Source organism: Balaenoptera borealis, assembly GCF_965194805.1.
Source record: "Balaenoptera borealis genome assembly, chromosome: 2".
NCBI lineage: Eukaryota > Metazoa > Chordata > Mammalia > Artiodactyla > Balaenopteridae > Balaenoptera > Balaenoptera borealis.
Window position 1 is genome coordinate 173,841,436 of NC_138867.1, and position 6,512 is coordinate 173,847,947.

General features: G+C 49.1%; 1 long non-coding RNA gene across 1 annotated transcript; it reads right to left on the bottom strand.

The window, feature by feature from the left end:
* Positions 1 to 5,549: 5,549 nt before the first annotated feature.
* LOC309623572 lies at positions 5,550 to 6,221 on the bottom strand. Its single transcript, XR_014241410.1, has 2 exons — positions 6,135 to 6,221; positions 5,550 to 5,748 (listed from the first exon to the last, which is right to left on the bottom strand). It is a non-coding gene; the product is annotated as an uncharacterized lncRNA (long non-coding RNA).
* Positions 6,222 to 6,512: the final 291 nt, after the last annotated feature.

The following is a 6,512-nucleotide window of genomic DNA, read 5'->3' on the forward strand; positions in this document are numbered from 1 at the left end:
TGCTCTCCAGCTCACCTGCTGCTTCCACTTGACTGCTAATGTCTGGATCCCAGCTAGCTCCGCAGAAAAATGAGTGCTGTGATCGATTAGCAATGTCTGCCATAGGCAGGCTACGAAGATTGGGTATGATAGCAGAAATGCCACCCACTTCCCTCCACTGACGGGTTTGGCTAAGAAGTAGGGGCCATATCCTGGTGGTGGAATGAGAAGTAAGAGCGAATCCATCCCTCCCAAGAGACTCACAACAAAAGCTGGTCCTATGGATGTTTTCCGACACCAGTCAAGCTCCTCCAAGCAGAGTTCCGTGGTCATGTGGTTGGTGGCCTCGGTGTTCCGAATACCCCACGTCAGATCAACCACCTGGAAATAACAAGCGTGGGTTTGTCAGGAAGGTGGTAGGATGGGTGATTTTTTTTTTAATTCCCTTTGATAAAGGTGTAAAATTTCTTCAGTAATTTAAAAAAAAATTTTAAATTAATTAATTTATTTATGTATTTATTGGTTGGTTGGTTGTGTTGGGTCTTTGTTGTTTCTCTAGCTGCAGAGAGTGGGGTCTACTCTTCGTTGCGGTGTGCGGGCTTCTCACTGAGGTAGCTTCTCTTGTTGCGGAGCACAGGCTCTAGGCCTGCAGGCTTCAGTAGTTGCAGCATGGGGGCTCAGTAGTTGCAGCATGCAGGTCTAGGGCATGTGGGCTTCAGTAGTTGTGGCGTGCAGGCTCAGTAGTTGTGGCACACGGGCTTAGTTGCTCTGAGGGATGTGGGATCTTCCCGGACCAGGGATTGAACCTGTGTCGCTTGCGTTGGCAGGTGGATTCTTAACCACTGCGCCACCAGGGAAGTCCCTCTTCAGTAATTTTTGATAGCCTCTCCTCAAAGAGGGATGTCTGGATCAAAAGAATTTGAATGACACCCATAATCCCAGTGTAATCATGAGAAAAATATCAGACAGACCCAGATTGGAGACATCCTGCAGGACACCTCGGCAGTCATCCCCAAGACTGTGATGGTCATGAGTACAAAGGAGAAGACCAAGGAGCTGTCCCAGCCACAGGAGAGTGGGAAGCTGTGACAACTAAATGTAACAGGGTTCCCTGGCCGGGGTCCTCAACCAGAGAGGGGACACGAATAGAAGACCTGGTGACAGTCAAATAAAGTCCAGAGGTTGCTTAACGGTAACGTCCCGATGTCCATTTCTTAGTTATGACAAATATGCCCCGATAATAGATGTTTACAATATAGGGGAAGAAGTAGGTGTGGGGCATATGGGAACCCTGTACCATAGGCAACTTTCCTGCAAATCTAAATTCTGAACTCAAAAATTTACTTAAAAACATTAAAAAAAAATTTTAAAGAGCTTGGGCATTTTCAAACTGTTCCTTTTTAAACGAGGACATGTCCACACTTGTTCGCAGAGCTTTCTTTGCAAAGGAGGGTTTTCGTTTGGCCAGAATCAGATGTGGCAAAGTCTCCTTGGCAACCGCACGCTTGTGGTCCATTTTTGCCTGCTAGGCAGAAGCCAGCCAGGCAGAAGGGTTCAATTCAAGTAGTGAAGTTGACCCCGCAGAAAGCTGGGATGAGGAGAGTGGGATGGGGCTCAGAATGGTCCCTGCCTCCCTAAATTCCTTTGCCCAGAGGGAAAGACATAAAATTCCTAATAAACTACAGCATGGGGTGAAAGGACTACAGTACTGGATGTGGCTGGAGGAGGAAGGGGAGAAGGAAAAAGTGTCAGCTACCAGCTCTGGGCAAGAACCTTCAACTCTCTGGGCCACTGCCTCCCCGACTGCGTCTTGAGGATGTTTACTGTGTTAGTCACACAGCGCCTGGTGGACGTTAAAGGGATGAACATGGGGTATTTCATCAGTGCTCAGCACCTATGTTTTCCTTTTTAGTGTCTCTGCCATTGAACTATGTCTCATGATCAGTGGCGGGCAGAGTCAAATTCCCATCACAGCACTGCTTCTTTCTTAGTAATATATAAATGCTGGTGGGGGCCGTTGGTGTGATGGGTGACAGTCGTAAATGGCAAGGAGGCAGCATCACCTGAAGCTGAGACTCCAAAGACAGTGTGTTGGGCTTCCGCTTGGAAACGTGCAGGCAGCAACATCCCCGCCCTGGGATCGGTGCACTCTATTTGGGGCCCGTGGTGACTGCCCGGCTGGTACACCATTAGTGTCCCAGGAAAAAGGCACGTCTCACCTGCCTGCCCACCCCGGATATCCCACGGCCCTCTTAGATGCCCCCGAAGCTGCCCCAGTGCAGGGAGAGCCAGGGAAGGCAGGACAAAACAACAACAAAAGTGAGATGCTCAAGGAGCAGGGTCGCAAGGCAGACACTCCTAGTACTTTGCCACACCACCTGTGCTGACCGCAGTGCCTGTTGGCCATGACCCCTCCACTCTCCTTTTTTAAGAGGACTTTAAGCCTCCATGGTGTAACGCTGGCACAGGGTCCCTCTAAGCAAAGAGCCCGTGTGATTGCCCGGGTGGCACACCCTCGTTCCCTGACCCTCAGGCAGTGAGGAGCAGTCGGGCAATTACCTCGGACATCAGGCCGTGCTTCTGGCAGAAGGTCTGTACTACGGGGTAGGCGGTGCTCTGTAGGGCTTCCCTCTCTGCATCCGTATCTGCAAGGAGTGGCATGGAGGATATGAATAGGAAGAACCCAGAACTCTTCCCTGCCCCACAGCTCTGCTTTTAGCCTCATTTGCTCCCACCAAGGCTGGGACCCTTCACAGTGAATCAAAAGATACAAAAAACAGGGGGTAAACTAGAAAGACCAACTACGCCCGGGACTTTCCTGTTGTTAGTGCTAAAAGTCCCACATCCCAGGAAACCTCTCAGTCCCAGCTAACCAGGATGGTTGGTCACCTTAGGTTAGAATTGCCAGATAAAATACAGGACACCCAGTTGATTTACATTTCAGATAAACAATGAAAAACTTGATAGCATAAGTATAGCCCACTCCATAGATCCCAGAATTTGCATTTCTGATAAGCCCTGTTCAACTTGCACTCGGGATAAACACCAAATCATTTATTCGCATAAGTATGCCCCTCTCTGCACACTATTTGGGATATACTTATACTTAAAAGATTATTGGTTGTTTATCTCAAATGCAAATTGAACTGGGTGCCCTGGTTTTGTTACCGGTGGTGGTGGTTTGGTTTTTTATTTTTGCTAACTCTGGCAGCCCTACCCAGGGTAAACCTGGATTCTAAGACTTTTACCACCACTTGATTTCACTGTGTGGCCTTGTGCCAAGTGTCAGGCTATCCTCGGTTTCCCCCTCTGTAAAATGGGGTTGATGCCTCTACTTTGAAGGGCTGCAAGCTCCCCAAAGTCAAGAACATCTGCCTGTCTAGGTCACTGATAATTTCTCAGCCCTCAACCCAGGGGCTCAATAAATGTTGTTTTTGGTATAAATCAGGTGTTTTTGGTTTTGTTTTACTATCTGGAGAAGAGGTTATTAAACATTTGTCAGCACACACCACGCAGTCTTTGCCTTCATGGAGCTTACAGCCTGGTTGGAGGAGTCAGACATTAAATAAACACATAACTTGAATAACTACAGCTTATGGGGCCTGGGGCTTCATGGGTTCCAGGACCTGCTGGAGCCCAGTATGACTACAACACATGGGCGAAGTGAGAATCAAACCAGATATAGCTGAGGAGTGAACAGGGTCCCCTTCATGCAGAGCCTTGTAGCTATGGGAAGATTCAGGCACTTTTTAAGCCTAGAGTGTAGAATGTTCATCATTAATATTCGTTGCAATATCATTTGCTACTCAAAGTAACTCTGTCAAGTCAGGCTCTGAGCCTGGCTTATGGAGGAGGAAACAGAGGGTCAGGGAGGCTCTCCCTCACCAGTTCCTACGTGGGTCACTGACCCGGCTGCATTCACATCCAGGTCTCTTAGAGGACCCTGCGAGACATGCCCATTGCCCTGGTGTCACCTGAGCTCCCAGCCCTGCCCTGTCCCTTACCTGAGACCGTAGAGCTGATGAAGATGGCCACACTACTGGATGGAAGTGCCGGGAGGGGGCCTGACTGACCCTGGAGAGGCCACCGGCGGGTACCCGGGCTGAGGGGCCTGACGTTCATGCTGCCCGCCCACCTGGACAGTCCTTCCCCAGGAAAGGGCCTGGGCCTCAGAGACCTCACGCCAGTGGCCAGATGGCCTTCCTAGGAGGCCAGCCAGGCAGGGCCATCTGGAGCGGGGTTCCCATCTCACTCTCTCAGGTCCCCTCGGCTACCTGCAGTCTCTGTCACCTCCAGCGCCCCCGGGGGGCTGAACCAGTGGCTCTCCACTGCTCTGCTTGGTCTGCGAGCGCTAATGGGGGAATGTTGGACAGCGGCCTCCCAGCCAAGGCCCCTGGATGTTGACTCCCCCAGGCACCGGAGCCTTTTGCCCCTCAACCAATAGCTCCTCACCCCGGGAGCTCAGCGGTCACCATAGCAACTGCGGTTTCCTGGCGCTTGGTGTTGGGGCCCAGGGACCAGCCAGCCTCCCAAACACCTGGGTCTCTTGGGGCTCCATGAAAGTTGAGCCTGGGCCCAGGTGTGCAGATGGAGGCCGTGCGATGCTGGGAGCCGTGCCCAGTCCTGGCAGGACAGGCGAGAAGGACAAACTCAGTGGAACCCCCCACCCTATCCTGTGCTCACTGATGAAGCACAGGTGCCAGGTGTACTATTTAAGCCAGCAGTTCTCAACTGGGGGCCATTCTGCACCCCTAGGGGACACTGCAATGTCTGGAGACATTTTTGGTTGTCACGACTGGGAGAGGGGGCGCTACTGGTATCTAGTGGGCGGAGCCCAGGGATGCTTTTCAACACCCCACAATGCACAGGATGGTGCCACCAGCCTGCAAATGTCAGCAGCGCTGAGAAACTGGGCAACCAGCTTTAAATCAACTCTGGTTGAATCTCTCTGCCTGCAGGAAGTGTGGAGCCTGAGGACCGCTCTCCTTGGTAAGAAGGGAGATGAGCGAGTCTCCAGAGGGGCAGTTAAGGACCTACCCATATGAAACTGAGATGTGTTCTTTGAAATAATCAAAAACACCACTTGAACAACATGGATGGATCTTGAGGGCATTATGCTAAGTGAAATAAGTCAAAGAAAGACAAATACTGTATGATCTCACTTATATGTGAAATCTAACAAAAGCCCAATTTAGAACAGAGAGTAGAATGGTGGTTGCCAGGGACAGTAGGGTGGGAGAAATGGGGATACGTTAGCCAAAGGGTACAAACTTCCAGTTATGAGATGAATAAGTCTGGGGATCTAATGGATAGCATGGAGATTATAATTAATGATACTGTATTATACACTCAAAAGTTGCTAAGAGAGTTAAATGTTCCCGCCACAAAAATGAAATGGTAATTATGTGACACGATGGAGTCATGTTAGCTAATGCTGTGGTGGTAACCATCCTGCAATACGTAAGTGCATCAAATCGACACATGATATACCCTAAACTTACACAATGGTATATGTCAATTATATCTCAATAAAGCTGGGGGAAGAATAATCAAAAACATGATCAGGGAAAGACCTTCTCAGGATTTGACCTTATTGAAAATGCTTTGGTGATCTTAGTCCTGCCTACCCACCTCTCAATGTTAATAAACCACAGACAGGAGAAATGGATACCTCGGCATCCATGGGCTTGCTTGGAGTGCCAGCTCCTCCATCACCTTCTTGGAGGACTTAAGCAAACAGCCTCTCTCCTGGGACGTCAGCTGCATCTTCTGTGAAATGGGAGTGAGAACAACTCAGGGGTGGGCTAGGGTGAGGAGAGAGAGGCATTCACCTCAGGATCAACATGTAAGGAAGCACAATGTGCCTGAAAATCAAAATGAATGCCAAAAGTTCTGTGATGAACAAAATGTGAACGAGGTATTTGGGAGAAAGGTATGTAATGTCCCCACTTTACATACGGGCACTCAATAAATAGTGTTATCAGTTCTACCTAAAAGTCTGAACTTTTTCATACCTTTTCCTTCTCTGCCTCAACTTCCCTTCCCTGCCTGTCCACCCAGCAAAGACTCTGCTGTTCAGGGGTCACCAGGACCACCCTAGGTTTGGAGGATTCACGAGAAGGACTTGCAGAATTCACAAAAGCTGTTTTACTCACCGTGATGGTTTATTACAGTGAAAGGATACAGGTTGGGACTTCCCTGGTGGTTAAGAGTCCGGGCTTCCACAGGGGGCGTAGGTTCAATCCCTGGTTTGGGAACTAAGACCCCACATGGTGTGGCCAAAAAAAAAAAAAAAAGGATACAGATTAACAGTGGTTGCCTTTGGGCAGAGAGTTTAAAGGCCTTGATTGGAAGGGAAACTTACTTCTCATGATGTAAGCTTTTATACAACTTAAGGCTGATTTTAAATATTGCATTTTCCATTTTAAATGCTAGTAAATAACAGAAAGGATGCCGTCCTGGTAGTCTTTCAGAGCCCCAAAATGCCTCTTCTAAATGAGAGAAAAACAGTTGCACTTGATGTCTCTTTGATG